Source organism: Triturus cristatus, chromosome 6 (assembly GCF_964204655.1).
Source record: "Triturus cristatus chromosome 6, aTriCri1.1, whole genome shotgun sequence".
NCBI classification, from domain to species: Eukaryota; Metazoa; Chordata; class Amphibia; order Caudata; family Salamandridae; genus Triturus; species Triturus cristatus.
The window spans coordinates 765,161,655-765,179,631 of NC_140589.1; positions in this window are offsets into that span (position 1 = coordinate 765,161,655).

Here is a 17,977-nt window from a genome sequence, read left to right on the forward strand (position 1 = left end):
CAGAGAGGGAGTGAGAAAGGGACACCCAGGGAGCCCAATTCAGCCTTGGGGGGTGTGGGAATGTCTGCTCGTCAGCAGGTGGACTGCGTGCATGTAGACAAGGGTGGCCAGTGCCAGAACCCCCCCTCTTCTCCATGGCAAAACACGGGGCCATGTCTCAACCTGTGCACGAGCACAACGACAGCTACCTGCATTATCTAAGTGTGTGGAACCACTCCATGTGCCCACGTACAGTGCAACACGGAAGGCGCCAATGCATGGCTCGCCACACCTGCTCACTCCACTGCTGACTGCAGTCACAATTGACGCAGCAAGTAAGACTGTGCCACACATAGGTAAAGTCACAAAAGATGTGGCCAAGGGACATACCCATGCACAAGTGCACTTTGAGTGGAATGCAAGACATATCCAAATTCCCAGAGGAAATGTGCCAACTTAGAAACCAATGAAACATGGATGTTGCATGGAACAAAATTAACATTGTCTCTCTCACACACAGGTCAACGTCGTGGATCACCCCCCAACACTGGGGGGGAAGACTCACAGGACCCGGCTCGGCGGGATGACGGAGCCACCGGCAGCGACGACTCTCACCACTCTGTGGACGAACCCGACCCCGACCAACCTGGCCCCTCTGGTGTCCAACGACCTGCAGCACCTGCGTCAGGTACAACTGGGCCAACCACCACCCCCACTCCTGCCACATCCCAGGAGACACCCAGGATCCCTGCCCCACCACCACAATGCAGCCAGGCTGGCCAGGAGGGACACAGTGTACCGGGCACCCAGGAGGAGGCAGGCGACAATGCCAATGCCACCCCTCAGGGGTCCCGGAGACCCGATGTGCCCACAAGGGCAGGCCAGGTGCAAGTGGGCAGGGGTGGTGGGAGTGGAGGACGGCGGAGGCACGAGCCTGACCGGTTGGCTGCGGAACCGGTATATTCCCATGTCCGAAACATCCTGGACACATACCGGCAGGACACCACGGGCATGGCCCAGGTTGTGTCCACCCTCAACGAGATGAAGGGGACCCTCGAGGAGATCAAGACCCAGCAGGCCCAGCAACATGCGGAGCAACATGCCTGTCTACTGCGACACCAAGGGCGGATGGAGGACAGACAGGCTGAGCTCGTGACGGTGTTCACGGGAATTCACAGTACACTCCGTCGGATAGCCGACAACATGGGCAACCCTCCCTGTGCCACCAGGCGTAGAACATCACCACCCACAAGGAGGGATCAGGAGGAGGAGGAGTCATCCGACGGAGCATCCCAAACATCGTCACGGCCTGCTTCTGAGGGTCCCCGCAAGAGGGCGGGTCGTCCACGGAAAAGACCGTGAGGGTCAGCGCAACAGCACCATCTCCCAGGACACCTGGCCTGGCACCTGGCCCACTGGACCAACAGCAGCACAGCAGCAAAAGACATTCTCTGCCACATGGACTTGCTGGTCACTGTCTGACCAATGTTGACAAAGACTGTGGCATGGACTCTGAGGATTTCTAATGGCAAGGATACCAACTCCCCTAGTGAACTTTGGATTCCACACACCCGGAAAGCCCCTCATGTCATACCCCCCGTACCCCAACCAAAATAAAAAGTTACACCATAAAGAGAAGATGCCTACATATTGCATTATTACCTTACATGTGTCTTGTAAAGTCTAACCATGCCTGAGTTCTCATTTGACGTCAACCATCCACACCCTGGGGCCTGAGTCTGGCACAGGACACACATGGGTCACATTGTATTAGGCAAGACAGACATGGAGCACCATACACACCCGTGATGGGCCCAACCAGCTGAGGGGGTGGCCGCACAACCGTGCCGACAGACAGATTGAGTACAGCGACAGCCATGCGCAGAGGTCAGGGATCATGTGGAGTGTCCTGTGGGGCACCCAGGTATGTGTGGACAGGTGGCAGAACCATGTCCTGCAAGCTTGAGTCAGGTGGATGCAGAAAATGGTGGCCTGGCCAACGTTGGATGCATGGAGATGGCACATGTCACAATACCCACACAGTCATGGACATCATGCACAATACAGTCTAATCCCACACAAACAGCTTGCATCTTGCTACTCTACACATAGACACATAGCCACTATCACGGAAAACCATGCCAGACATGCCGGATGCACCATGGCAACACACCAGCATTGACTGAGAAGAGGCACCTTTGAGGCATAGGGACACCTTTATTAGTCATGATTCGGGATTGCAGAGGCAACTCGGAGTACACATGAACGGGTCATGTGGAGTAACATGTGGGTCCCACACTGGAACCTCCCTTCTGCCGCACAAATGCGTGATAGCCATGGAACTGGCACACAAGTGTCGGCTAACAGCTAAACACCCCCTGCTGCTCACGGAGAGGCTGCCATACACCATTGATCCGCTGATCTGGAAGTCCCACACCATGTCAAGCCAATGCAAACCGTATGTGTCCGAGGGCAGTGTAACACACATTGATGCCATCATCACAATCCACAATCCCATCACTGATGACTGTCAACAAGTCTGACCATCTATTCAGGTGTACCCAGCTGCATGTCATGTGTCCCATGGTGATGCGACATGTCTGCAGAGGAACCAAACATCGACAGGGGCAGTGTGCACACATCGTAAACAACTGCCACACCCAATACACCCCTGATGCATCCCTTACCCTAAGGAGACTTCCAAACTTGTCCGTGCGTGTAACGCTGAGTCAGCACACGATGACGTGTCCATGAGGAATAGCAGTGCCACAACAATGCAACCAGCAGACGGCATGCGCAAGTACCTGGGGATGAGAGACACACAAGAAGTCAGCCACAAAAAGCACAGCCACTTGCATGTGCATGTACTCGACACATGTAAGGATGACAACATGCTAGGTCACAATTATGACTGTGGAAATACACTCATCACTGGCACCATTACTCCAGTGACACATCCACACACACCTCTGATTCACGTGGCATACATGCAGATGGACACACACATCACAACACATGCCACACGGGTTCTCGCGTATGCGTACTCATAGTGGTACGGACCGTACACACGCCTGTACGCTCACTATCACTATGGGTGTTCTCGCGTATGCGTACTCATAGTGGTACGGACCGTACACACGCCTGTACGCTCACTATCACTATGGGTGTTCTCGCGTATGCGTACTCATAGTGGTACGGCCCGTACACACGCCTGTACGATCACTATCACTATGGGTGTTCTCGCGTATGCGTACCCATAGTGGTACGGACCGTACACATGCCTGTACGCTCACTATCACTATGGGTGTTCTCGCGTATGCGTACCCATAGTGGAAGTGAGCGTACGCACGCGTGTACGGTCCGTACCACTATGAGTACGCATATGCGAGAACACCCATAGTGATAGTGAGCGTACAGGCGTGTGTACGGTCCGTACCACTATGAGTACGCATACGCGAGAACACCCATAGTGATACGGACCGTACACGCGTGCGTACGCTCACTTTCACTATGGGTATGCATACGCGAGCACACCCATAGTGATACGGACCGTACACACGCCTGTACGGGCCGTTGCTATGCATTTGTGGTGCCCTAGGCCCCCGGTACGCACCGTACCTGTGTGTGAAACTCCAAATTACATAGGGGACACATGAGGGACAAGTATAAAGGCCTACATGCATGCTGGTTGTCATGGAGACCAAGTTTAAAGTTTGAATTTTTTTCAGCAGGTGCACAGCAGTAGTCAGTTTGAATGAATCTACTTTGTTGCAATGTGGTTCTGGAGTTGACATCATGCTCAAGAAAAAAACACAATAAGAACCTACTGACTGTGCTAGGTTTGAAGGGATTGGAGGAAACATAGGATGCAAATGTGAGTGACCAATCACTCTGTACTCCTGTGCATGAAACAGGCCAGCAAGGCAGATATAAGGCAGCCAGGTCCCATGAGGGAGCACTTGCCTGCACATCTTTGGATTAGACGACCCAGCTGCTGCTACTGATTCCTTGGAACCATGTCAAGGTCTGTGGAGAGGTCACAGCCTTTCACCCTGGAGGAGAACCTGGCTTTGCTGGATGTGATCCTCCCACAGTACCCCCTGCTGTATGGGCGACCAGGGTATCAGGTGAGTGCAGAGTCTACTAGCACAGACTGTGTCCCTTGTTTGTGACTGTGACTTCTGGCATTATGTCCAGGTGTAGTATTCAAATGGAGACACTGTTCCTAGAGAGATAAAGGGAGATATGAAGCGAAAAAGTCTAGGCTAATATTAGGCCCAACTGCCTAAGGATAGGGGAGGGCATTCCTTAGTTTCTCATGATGCCCTCACACACCCCGAAGGATGTCATGCTTCATCATTGGGCGTTTGCTCCTCGTCGGGCCGGCGCTGCAATGCCCTACAGGTCCCCCGAAGGGTCACTTTAGCGGAGATCTTTTTGAGAAAACGCCGTTTGGTGCATGCGGGTGTGTGGTTTGGGTCCTAATAACAAAAGAGCTGTGTGGTGGTGGAGTGTGTTAGTGAAGTGGTATCCTAAAAATGTCTAAGGGTTACTGGGATAAAGTTTAATGTGAATAGCACCCTTGACATAATAAAAGACCCGTAGGTCGGGTGTTACCTTATTGAAATTAATGTATCAATGGGTAACTTGTGTGTGGTCAAGCGGTCGACATGTTTCGCGCCCCAATGGTCCAAGAAAAGGATCCCTGGCGTTTCTTCAGGACCAAAAACGAAAAAGTGAAGGTGAATGTGCCCTAAGGGATACTACCCTCAGTTTACTATCCGAGCGAACACTCCGAAGTAGCACTGCTCTCTGTATGAGAGTCAGGTCGCACCAGGATAGACAGCCTAGGAGAAAGTGGAAACAAAGAGAGAGGAGAACATCCTACCTATTAAAGACTGTTCACCTTTTCGAGATATTCAAAAACGAGTGCATCATCAAAGTATATACAAATTATATACAACAGGGATATCACCTCCACCCACGGGTGGTGGCGTAATGGGGTCTCGACGGTAAGCTAACAGGTGCCTAGGCCAGGAGAAAAAAGGGGGGAGGACCTGGGAAAGAGACAGCCCGTCGCCGACCGGAGTCACCCATATATGCATGCACTGACCGTGGTAGAGGTTGAACCAAACGTCCACAGACTGAAGTGGCATATACTCTGTAGGTCTTTCATTACGATTCTTACTATGATATGTTCCAAGCACTCACCTAAAGGCACGGAGAATAATGCTCCATAGGTTAGGGGACGAGCGTACACACCTTCTAGTACTGTGAACAAAGGAATAAATGACAAGCAACTGCTAGTCAATCCAACTTCTATAGATTCCAAACTGGTCTGAGCTGTCTTGTACACTGTATTTTAATGAATAGCCAGTTTCCTAAGTACTCATAAGAGCGTAATTACTCACAGTTTTGCTCCGGCGTGGCCTCTGTACCACCTACCCCAGTCGTCCTCCTACCTGGAATGGAGACGAAGACTACTCCGCGTTTCTTAAGTACTGCCCGTGTTAACTTAATTAGGGCGGGCTCTGTGTCCGGTCTTCAAACGAGGGGCAGCTGTGTTCTCGCTGGTGTCTGTTAGCTGCGCATGCGCAGAGGGTAGACAGCTGAGCTAGGCGCATGCGTGTATCTAGAGAACGTGGTGCCGGCTCACGTCTTGTTGTTGCCATGGTTATGTGTCTGTGAAGCACTGAATGTTATGTATAATCAGCTGAATAGTGCTCGTAAACTATCAAAAAACGCTTCGAAAAGACCCATCAGGTGTAATAAACGAGCGGTAATAGTGTGAGTGACTCGTATAATTGTAAGCGCCTCATGGTGCCATCGACGTGCAGTCAATGGTGAACTCGAGAGAGAGTCATGATTGATTATGTGAGTCTAGGGGGGATGGGGGGAAACGGGGGTCAGAGGGGGGTTTCATTATGTGGCAAGTGACCCCGGGAAGCCTACTCATAACCCTCTAATCTCATAAAGATGCTTAAAGAGGAGAGGTCACGCGAGGTTCTAATCACCCTTGAGAGGGGTAAACTCAACACTACCATCTACAAAAAAATGACTGATTGCAACAGCCTTCTTGATTTTCACAGTCATCACCCCAAAGCACTCAGGGAAAATCTGCCCTTTGGACAGTTCCTGCGGATCCGCAGGAATTGCAGCGACACCCAGGAATACGACATTCAAGCTAACTCCCTCACATCAAACCTGAAAGAGAGACACTACCCTAACAGGGTCATACAACGTGCATACAAACGAGCCAGGAACAACAACCGCCAGGCACTCCTAGAAGGTAAGACCAAGGAAGCCGACAATATCATCACCTGTGTCACAACCTTCACGCCTCTATCAAACCAAATTAAGAACATCGTGAACCATAACTGGAGAATTCTGAATACAGGTAATCTCATGCTGGAGCGCCCCAGATTTGCGTTCAAGAGGACCACCAACCTACGGGACCAACTGATCAACACGAGACCACGCGTGAAGACCATACGGCAGGAATCCACCCTGTGGTCCCTCCCTGCTGTTAGAGGCCACTACCCATGCGGCAATTGTAGTGCATGTCCCTTCACCAAACATACTACACACTTGGAGCTGGACAAAATCAGCTGGGACCAACGGAGCCACACGAATTGCAACACAAAAAACTGTGTGTACCTCATCACCTGCCCCTGTACACTGCGCTACGTGGGGATGACCACGAGACAGGTGAAACTAAGGATAAGCGAACATAGAAGCACGATCCGACGGGGGAGAACAGCAACCAGACTTACGAATCACTACTTGGAAAAAGGACATACATGTGACGACATCAAGTGGACAATATTGGAAAACAACCAACATTGGAACAATAACACCCTTCTACGTAGAGAACAACGCTGGGTACATCGCCTCCGGACCAATGAGGTGGGCCTGAACGACGATATACCATGGACTGAACTATAACCTAACATAAGGGTTTGGCAGCGAAATCAGTAGTATACACTCATGACTACCTGACTACGAGGTTCCACGGCACAACATCCACGTCCATGGTCCCCCTATCCTCGCGTGACCTCTCCTCTTTAAGCATCTTTATGAGATTAGAGGGTTATGAGTAGGCTTCCCGGGGTCACTTGCCACATAAGGAAACCCCCCTCTGACCCCCGTTTCCCCCCATCCCCCCTAGACTCACATAATCAATCATGACTCTCTCTCGAGTTCACCATTGACTGCACGTCGATGGCACCATGAGGCGCTTACAATTATACGAGTCACTCACACTATTACCGCTCGTTTATTACACCTGATGGGTCTTTTCGAAGCGTTTTTTGATAGTTTACGAGCACTATTCAGCTGATTATACATAACATTCAGTGCTTCACAGACACATAACCATGGCAACAACAAGACGTGAGCCGGCACCACGTTCTCTAGATACACGCATGCGCCTAGCTCAGCTGTCTACCCTCTGCGCATGCGCAGCTAACAGACACCAGCGAGAACACAGCTGCCCCTCGTTTGAAGACCGGACACAGAGCCCGCCCTAATTAAGTTAACACGGGCAGTACTTAAGAAACGCGGAGTAGTCTTCGTCTCCATTCCAGGTAGGAGGACGACTGGGGTAGGTGGTACAGAGGCCACGCCGGAGCAAAACTGTGAGTAATTACGCTCTTATGAGTACTTAGGAAACTGGCTATTCATTAAAATACAGTGTACAAGACAGCTCAGACCAGTTTGGAATCTATAGAAGTTGGATTGACTAGCAGTTGCTTGTCATTTATTCCTTTGTTCACAGTACTAGAAGGTGTGTACGCTCGTCCCCTAACCTATGGAGCATTATTCTCCGTGCCTTTAGGTGAGTGCTTGGAACATATCATAGTAAGAATCGTAATGAAAGACCTACAGAGTATATGCCACTTCAGTCTGTGGATGTTTGGTTCAACCTCTACCACGGTCAGTGCATGCATATATGGGTGACTCCGGTCGGCGACGGGCTGTCTCTTTCCCAGGTCCTCCCCCCTTTTTTCTCCTGGCCTAGGCACCTGTTAGCTTACCGTCGAGACCCCATTACGCCACCACCCGTGGGTGGAGGTGATATCCCTGTTGTATATAATTTGTATATACTTTGATGATGCACTCGTTTTTGAATATCTCGAAAAGGTGAACAGTCTTTAATAGGTAGGATGTTCTCCTCTCTCTTTGTTTCCACTTTCTCCTAGGCTGTCTATCCTGGTGCGACCTGACTCTCATACAGAGAGCAGTGCTACTTCGGAGTGTTCGCCCGGATAGTAAACTGAGGGTAGTATCCCTTAGGGCACATTCACCTTCACTTTTTCGTTTTTGGTCCTGAAGAAGCGCCAGGGATCCTTTTCTTGGACCATTGGGGCGCGAAACATGTCGACCGCTTGACCACACACAAGTTACCCATTGATACATTAATTTCAATAAGGTAACACCCGACCTACGGGTCTTTTATTATGTCAAGGGTGCTATTCACATTAAACTTTATCCCAGTAACCCTTAGACATTTTTAGGATACCACTTCACTAACACACTCCACCACCACACAGCTCTTTTGTTATTAGGACCCAAACCACACACCCGCATGCACCAAACGGCGTTTTCTCAAAAAGATCTCCGCTAAAGTGACCCTTCGGGGGACCCGTAGGGCATTGCAGCGCCGGCCCGACGAGGAGCAAACGCCCAATGATGAAGCATGACATCCTTCGGGGTGTGTGAGGGCATCATGAGAAACTAAGGAATGCCCTCCCCTATCCTTAGGCAGTTGGGCCTAATATTAGCCTAGACTTTTTCGCTTCATATCTCCCTTTATCTCTCTAGGAACAGTGTCTCCATTTGAATACTATAGATATAACTCGGAGCACAGACACTGGACCATCACTAGCTCCCGGTCCCCCTCTCCCTCCTTCTTTTTGTACAGATAATCAGCACGGCAGCTTAGCCGAGGGACCTGACTTTACTTTTCCTTCTCATTCCTTTTTCTTAAACTGAGTGCACACAATGTCTACCAATAACATGGGGGATAACCTGGGGCTCGGGTTTGATGATGACATCGTGGCGGAAATCCTGAGAACCCCCTCACTGCTGGATAGTGAGGTGAATATGGCCAGCACATCATCACAAGGTGACTGGAACTCCCTGGCATCGCTCAAGAAACTACAAGTCAAGATTGCCATGCATGGCACAATCATGACTGAATACTTGAGGGCAAATGCTGCACCCAATGGTCTAATTGTCCGCACGGCACCTAGAATCTTCTTGGAAGATCTCATTTTCCGCAAAGAATGGAGCCAGATCGCATGGAAATGCACCCGCGACTGGCTCATTCTGATTATTGGTACCGCTAGACGTCTCTCCGAAGCATTGATTATCAAGATTAACATCGCGGAGAATGGACTGAAAACTGGGATCAGTATTTCAGCCTATAAAACCCGTCTAGCGGAAATCAACGCAGAGATGACTGACCACCGAGATTATTTATTACAACAAAAAGTGTCAAAATTACAAAAAGACATTAAAAGATTCGACAGGGAGAAGATATACCCATACACTAAAGAGGAATACAGACCATCAGATAGTGATGCGGGCTCAGATGAAGGCTCTACAACATCTACTAACTCAGGACGTTCGATGTACAGCAATTCTAGCAATAGCAGTTGGGGGAGGAACGCCAACAAACCGGGCCTACTCCCTCCACCCCCGATAACACAAATGTACGGCTATGCACACCAACCTTTCCCACAACAAGGCCCGATGTGGTTTCCTGCCTTTCCGGGACAACACCCGGGTTACCAACAACCATTCTTCCCCAATGCACCTCCTCCTTTTCAGAACAGAGGCAGGGGACGAGGCAGAGGCAGAAGAAGAGGGCAAAAACAAGTCCAGTGGCAAGATCAAGAGACACAACAGAGAACAACGAGGAGCTCAACACTCCCAAGACCCTGATAGTGAACCTCACAGACAGACTCCTGAACACAGACGAAAGGGCAGTCCTGGAACTGGGTTTAGGGTTTGTACCCACCCCCAAGGAGGATAACTTCCGCATGAATGAGGAACTACAACAACTCTTCCGTAAGATCCGCATCAAATCCTTTTTTAACAACAACCCCCCCCCCTGACCGCCAGGACACCGGACTGAGACCACCCTCCAAGTTCACTCCATCAGCGGGTATGGTTCCGAGTGAAGTACTGACGTTTGAGAAAGCTGTTCTGAAGGAGGCAAACAAACTAAGAAGCCGGCATGTCTTTGACAATTTACCCAAGAAACTCCGCGAGGCAGTACACTCACTCACCGAAGATGAAGCCATCATTATCAAACCGGCGGATAAGGGAGGAGCCACTGTCATCCTGTCAGTAGAGGATTACGAAAGAGAATGCGTCAAACAACTCGGGAGATCCGAATACTACAAGAAGTTGGAGACTGATCCCACCGAGAGACTTCTATCACGGATACGCATCCTGATTAACGAAGCTACAAATGAGGGATGGATCACTGCCCACGAGGCGGCATTCCTCATTAACGAGAACCCCAGGATGCCGTACTTTTACCTACTACCCAAAATACACAAGGGTATCATTCCACCACCAGGACGACCAATCGTCTCTGGGATAGGCTCGCTGTTGGAACCACTGAGCAAATTCAGTGATTTTTTCCTCCGACCTATGGTACAAGCAACTCCGGCATACCTAAAAGACACCAGGGATGTCTTGAACCTGATACAAGAGATCAACGAGAACAATACCGAGCCCATTGACCTCCTCTTAACTCTAGACGTAGAGGCATTATACACAAACATCCCACAAGATGCAACAATCGAAGTAGTGGAACAACTCTTACACGAAACAGACTTACCTACCAACACCCCTGCGAGCTTCATCACGGAACTGATCATGCTGGCCCTGAAGAACAACTTCTTTATGTATAAGACCACCATTTACCATCAGATACAAGGGACCAGCATGGGGAGCACATTCGCGCCGAGCTTAGCAGGGCTGTATATGGCGCATTTTGAGGCTATTAACATCTTCACTGAGAATAACCCCTACAGAGAGAACATGATCACGTGGAAACGATACATCGATGACGTGCTCATCCTATGGAAGGGGGGTACGGAGACCTGCCAAGAATTCTACACATGGATTAACAACTTGAACCCTCACCTACGTTTTACCAAAACGGAGAGTGTAAAGGAGATCCCTTTCCTGGATCTTCTAATCACCCTTGAGAGGGGTAAACTCAACACTACCATCTACAAAAAAATGACTGATTGCAACAGCCTTCTTGATTTTCACAGTCATCACCCCAAAGCACTCAGGGAAAATCTGCCCTTTGGACAGTTCCTGCGGATCCGCAGGAATTGCAGCGACACCCAGGAATACGACATTCAAGCTAACTCCCTCACATCAAACCTGAAAGAGAGACACTACCCTAACAGGGTCATACAACGTGCATACAAACGAGCCAGGAACAACAACCGCCAGGCACTCCTAGAAGGTAAGACCAAGGAAGCCGACAATATCATCACCTGTGTCACAACCTTCACGCCTCTATCAAACCAAATTAAGAACATCGTGAACCATAACTGGAGAATTCTGAATACAGGTAATCTCATGCTGGAGCGCCCCAGATTTGCGTTCAAGAGGACCACCAACCTACGGGACCAACTGATCAACACGAGACCACGCGTGAAGACCATACGGCAGGAATCCACCCTGTGGTCCCTCCCTGCTGTTAGAGGCCACTACCCATGCGGCAATTGTAGTGCATGTCCCTTCACCAAACATACTACACACTTGGAGCTGGACAAAATCAGCTGGGACCAACGGAGCCACACGAATTGCAACACAAAAAACTGTGTGTACCTCATCACCTGCCCCTGTACACTGCGCTACGTGGGGATGACCACGAGACAGGTGAAACTAAGGATAAGCGAACATAGAAGCACGATCCGACGGGGGAGAACAGCAACCAGACTTACGAATCACTACTTGGAAAAAGGACATACATGTGACGACATCAAGTGGACAATATTGGAAAACAACCAACATTGGAACAATAACACCCTTCTACGTAGAGAACAACGCTGGGTACATCGCCTCCGGACCAATGAGGTGGGCCTGAACGACGATATACCATGGACTGAACTATAACCTAACATAAGGGTTTGGCAGCGAAATCAGTAGTATACACTCATGACTACCTGACTACGAGGTTCCACGGCACAACATCCACGTCCATGGTCCCCCTATCCTCGCGTGACCTCTCCTCTTTAAGCATCTTTATGAGATTAGAGGGTTATGAGTAGGCTTCCCGGGGTCACTTGCCACATAATGAAACCCCCCTCTGACCCCCGTTTCCCCCCATCCCCCCTAGACTCACATAATCAATCATGACTCTCTCTCGAGTTCACCATTGACTGCACGTCGATGGCACCATGAGGCGCTTACAATTATACGAGTCACTCACACTATTACCGCTCGTTTATTACACCTGATGGGTCTTTTCGAAGCGTTTTTTGATAGTTTACGAGCACTATTCAGCTGATTATACATAACATTCAGTGCTTCACAGACACATAACCATGGCAACAACAAGACGTGAGCCGGCACCACGTTCTCTAGATACACGCATGCGCCTAGCTCAGCTGTCTACCCTCTGCGCATGCGCAGCTAACAGACACCAGCGAGAACACAGCTGCCCCTCGTTTGAAGACCGGACACAGAGCCCGCCCTAATTAAGTTAACACGGGCAGTACTTAAGAAACGCGGAGTAGTCTTCGTCTCCATTCCAGGTAGGAGGACGACTGGGGTAGGTGGTACAGAGGCCACGCCGGAGCAAAACTGTGAGTAATTACGCTCTTATGAGTACTTAGGAAACTGGCTATTCATTAAAATACAGTGTACAAGACAGCTCAGACCAGTTTGGAATCTATAGAAGTTGGATTGACTAGCAGTTGCTTGTCATTTATTCCTTTGTTCACAGTACTAGAAGGTGTGTACGCTCGTCCCCTAACCTATGGAGCATTATTCTCCGTGCCTTTAGGTGAGTGCTTGGAACATATCATAGTAAGAATCGTAATGAAAGACCTACAGAGTATATGCCACTTCAGTCTGTGGACGTTTGGTTCAACCTCTACCACGGTCAGTGCATGCATATATGGGTGACTCCGGTCGGCGACGGGCTGTCTCTTTCCCAGGTCCTCCCCCCTTTTTTCTCCTGGCCTAGGCACCTGTTAGCTTACCGTCGAGACCCCATTACGCCACCACCCGTGGGTGGAGGTGATATCCCTGTTGTATATAATTTGTATATACTTTGATGATGCACTCGTTTTTGAATATCTCGAAAAGGTGAACAGTCTTTAATAGGTAGGATGTTCTCCTCTCTCTTTGTTTCCACTTTCTCCTAGGCTGTCTATCCTGGTGCGACCTGACTCTCATACAGAGAGCAGTGCTACTTCGGAGTGTTCGCCCGGATAGTAAACTGAGGGTAGTATCCCTTAGGGCACATTCACCTTCACTTTTTCGTTTTTGGTCCTGAAGAAGCGCCAGGGATCCTTTTCTTGGACCATTGGGGCGCGAAACATGTCGACCGCTTGACCACACACAAGTTACCCATTGATACATTAATTTCAATAAGGTAACACCCGACCTACGGGTCTTTTATTATGTCAAGGGTGCTATTCACATTAAACTTTATCCCAGTAACCCTTAGACATTTTTAGGATACCACTTCACTAACACACTCCACCACCACACAGCTCTTTTGTTATTAGGACCCAAACCACACACCCGCATGCACCAAACGGCGTTTTCTCAAAAAGATCTCCGCTAAAGTGACCCTTCGGGGGACCCGTAGGGCATTGCAGCGCCGGCCCGACGAGGAGCAAACGCCCAATGATGAAGCATGACATCCTTCGGGGTGTGTGAGGGCATCATGAGAAACTAAGGAATGCCCTCCCCTATCCTTAGGCAGTTGGGCCTAATATTAGCCTAGACTTTTTCGCTTCATATCTCCCTTTATCTCTCTAGGAACAGTGTCTCCATTTGAATACTATAGATATAACTCGGAGCACAGACACTGGACCATAACTAGCTCCCGGTCCCCCTCTCCCTCCTTCTTTTTGTACAGATTATGTCCAGGTGTGACACACATGCTATGTACTGTAGGAGGGGTCCCAGGGGGGGGAATGCCTGATGTCTCCCAGCCAGTGCATGCTGTGGTGCATGTCTGCCGTCCTCACTTGCATTGTGTTTACTGTAACAATCACTGCATGGTGCATGCCACATTCTGGCTGTCTAGTCCTCCTGGGAATGTAGCCTCTACAGTCCTCATTTCATTATGTGGTCAGCCCAGTGTGACAGGTGACTGTACCCACAGATGTGTGTTAGTTCTGTGTACCTGTGCTGAGAGTGTCCACATGATGTGTTCGTACCCTGGACATCGGTGTGTGTGTAAGTCCCCTGTCATGTGGGTGGGTGCATATGTGGAGTGTGGCACCCGGCCTGCATGAGGGATGGATATACCCTGCCCATGTGATGTGAGCAGGGAGCAGTGCTGTGTGTCTGACTTGCAGAGCCAGCCCCACACCTGTGAGCCCCCCCTTTAGTGGCACATGTGCAGAGTGAGGTTTGTCGCTGCATTTGGCAATGGCAGGTGAATGTCCTGTGCCTGTGTGTGTCTGTGTACTCTGCTGCGGTAGCATCAGTGGCCTGTGGCATGTGACTGCTTAGAGGTGCTGCACATTATCCTGGTGTACCTTCTGATGCCCAGTGTGAGCCTGGATCATTGATTGTGTCGTTGCCCTCATTCCACCTGTGTACTTTCAATGGCACATACTGCTTTTGCCCTTCCCCAGAGGATCATGTCCCTATGACAAAGGTGCAATGCGTTGGATGCATACTATGCCTTGTTGTAAACAGCTAATTTGTTCTAATATGTCTCTCTGTGACATGTGCCAGGTGTATTGATGTAGTGTCACTTGTTCATCCTCACAGGTAGGCGCCTCTGCCAAGAAGCAGATATGGATGAACGCCGTCAGTGCCGTGAGGAGGACGGAGGGTCGCAAGCGGCGCCTGGCCCAGGTGAGGAAACGCTGGCAGGATATCCGGTGCTGGACGCGGAGGATCGCACGGGTCCTGCTGGGGGACTCACCTGAGACCCATATGAACCGCGGGCGCCGCCGTCTGACCCACATCCACAAGCGTGTGCTGGCGGTGGTATTTCCAGACTTGGAGAGGCGCTTAGAGGAGAAGCAGCAGCAGGAAGGGGGTAGGTACATGTGTGTTTGTTGTGTGTCACCAGCATTTGTAAGTGCACAGTTGCATGGATACACTGCCAGGGTTTAAAGGTGCTGTGCAGATCCAGTTACCCACAGTACAGCGGTGCTCTCCTGCCTCCCTTCCCCTCCTTGCAATGTGTTCCCTGGTCTGTGTGTGGTCACTCCTTCACAAGGTAATGTAGGCTGGCGCTTTCTCCACGTGAACTATGCCTGTAGCATCATGTGTGGGGGTGGTGTGTAACAGGTTTTGGGACCTTGCCTGTGCCCTGTCCAGTTCAGTACATGTGGGTTCCATGTCAGTTGGCACTGATGCTGAGTCCAGACATGGGAGTTAGTCTCTCAAGTGTCATGCCTTACAGCACGCATGTCCTATGTTGTGGCCTGTGACATGATGTGCATGAGTGTGCGATACGCATAGTGCAGGGATGGTGGCGTGTGTTGCAGTCATTCCCATTCAGGACCATGGAGTTGTGTGGCCACTACTGTCCCATGGGGCATATTTTCCTAGGTGTCATGTGTGTCATCACAAAACGTGGACACTCTCAGTGTCTACAGCATAGGTTGTGCTCTGTGCCATTGTCCCCTGGCACCATGTATATTGACGTAAAATGTAGTACAAGTGTCCACTGTACAGCCTGACCTGATTTTCCTTGTTCATACTCACGATGGCCAGTGCCTGTGTGTCTTGTTACAATCATCTGATGATGACCATTTGTACATGATTATTTGGACAGGCGCACCTTGGGTATTTGGCGTCCAATCTTGCATTTATGCAGCCCCTGTGTATTTCACCCAGACTAAGAGATGTAAGTGCTTCCTGTGTCTCAACAAATTGTCTCATGTAGGGGGTGGTTGGTGCGGGCAAAGCTTACATGTCAAAACCTGAAATCTCCTTGCTAGGTCTGGCCAGTGTGTGATGTTTGTCTGGACATACACTCAAGGTGCAGAGAGCCAGTCATGTTGGGCATGTTTTCAGTATTACCTATGCAGCATGTGCCTCAAGTTCATGGATATGGTCCCTGCTCATCCCTATTTTCGGCAACGCTGTGTGGTGCAGATGCAGTGCTGGATTGTCCCCAGGGCCTGGCTCCTCTGTCAAACTCCATTTCATGTCATTTGCTATTGTGTCATGCTCTCCATGGTTTTTCAGTGGCATGGTGGGTCAACCAACTGTGTGTTGCATGCCCTACATCTGTACCTTGTTTTGTAGATGTTAAAGATCTTTCGTTTCAGGCTATGCACTGTAACCTATGTAGATTGGACTCATGTGACATATGTATACAGGTGTATGATTAATTGCTGTCTCTTTAACTTCACCCACAGCATCGTCGGGGGACACGGAGGGAGACATGAGCACAGACGGAGCGGAGGGACCGAGCACCAGTGCCAGCGTTGACATCGTGGCTGGCACATTGAGTGGAACTGAGGCGGAGGAGAGTGAGGCCGAGGACCTGTCCACTGGCACGACAGAATATGAAGCTGACGGGTCCGAGGATGATCTCTCCGAGTGGGCGGAGGCTGCACCAGCAGCTGACAGCGGCACAACATCTCACCCCGCCCCCTCCATTGCCATCAGCCGCCTCCCACTCGCTCGTGTCCCTTCTCAGCGTGCCCGGTCACCACATGTCTCCTTCCTGCCAGGCACCGCACCCCCTGCCCCTGTCTCCACTGCTGCCGCCAATGCCGAGTCTGTGGATATCCAGCGGCAGTTGCAGGTTGGTCAGGCTGCGATGCTTAATGTCCTCCATGGCAACAGCCAAGTGCTGAACAACATGGAGGCATACTTGGAGGGCATTTTTTCATCGCAGGCTGACCAACGCAACTTGCTGAGGTCCATTGACTCGACACTGACTGCAGCAGTGGGTCTCCTGCAGCGCTATGTCCAACCCCCTACCCCTGACCCATCCACACTTCCCACTCCCATGCCTGTCCCACGTACACCCAGATGTCAGCATGCACCCACCAGAACAGACACAGGCACCACACCAGCAGGGAAGGTCATACGCACACCTCCTGGCACGCACACACAGGGTGAAGTAGGCACACCCACTGGGTCAGGGGGCAAACGTAAGTCACGCAGCCAGAGTGGGAGTACGCATTCCACCAAATCCACTCCCTCCAAATCCCCTCCCCTCAGCTCTCCTGGCCACATATCCGGCAAAGACTCCTTCATGGCCGCTCTGTCCCTGAGCCCCACTGAGTCCCCGGTCAGGGTGGTTGAGTCCCCCCCCTGTCCACACCCTCCCCCAGTGGCGCTGCGACCCATCCCTCCGCCCCCCCTCCTGTGGTTCCTCCGGGTGCAGGGGAGTCGCTGGAGGACCTTGCTAAGGTGTGCAGCGCCATCCTGGCCTCCGCCTTTGGCCCTGACCCACCCCCTGTGGTGGAGTCCTCCATCCCTACACCCACAACGCCTACCCTTCGCCCTCATGTCCCTGCGGTGCCTGGTCCTTCCCCCCCACATGATGCCCTCCCCGCTCTGGAAGACGAAGGAGTCTGACTGTGCAGGCAAGCTAGGGGACACGCGTCCCACTGTGTCCCCCACCTGGATTGGAACTTTGGATTGCCCTATGGGCATTGTACTTTTTGAACTTTCAAGGGACAAACATATTTTTGGATGCTGATTAAAGCAATTTATTTTTCCTTAGTACACTACTGTCTGTCTGGTATTGCTGTTGGTCGACCTGCCCCATTATTTTGGGTGGTGATTATGTGTTGGG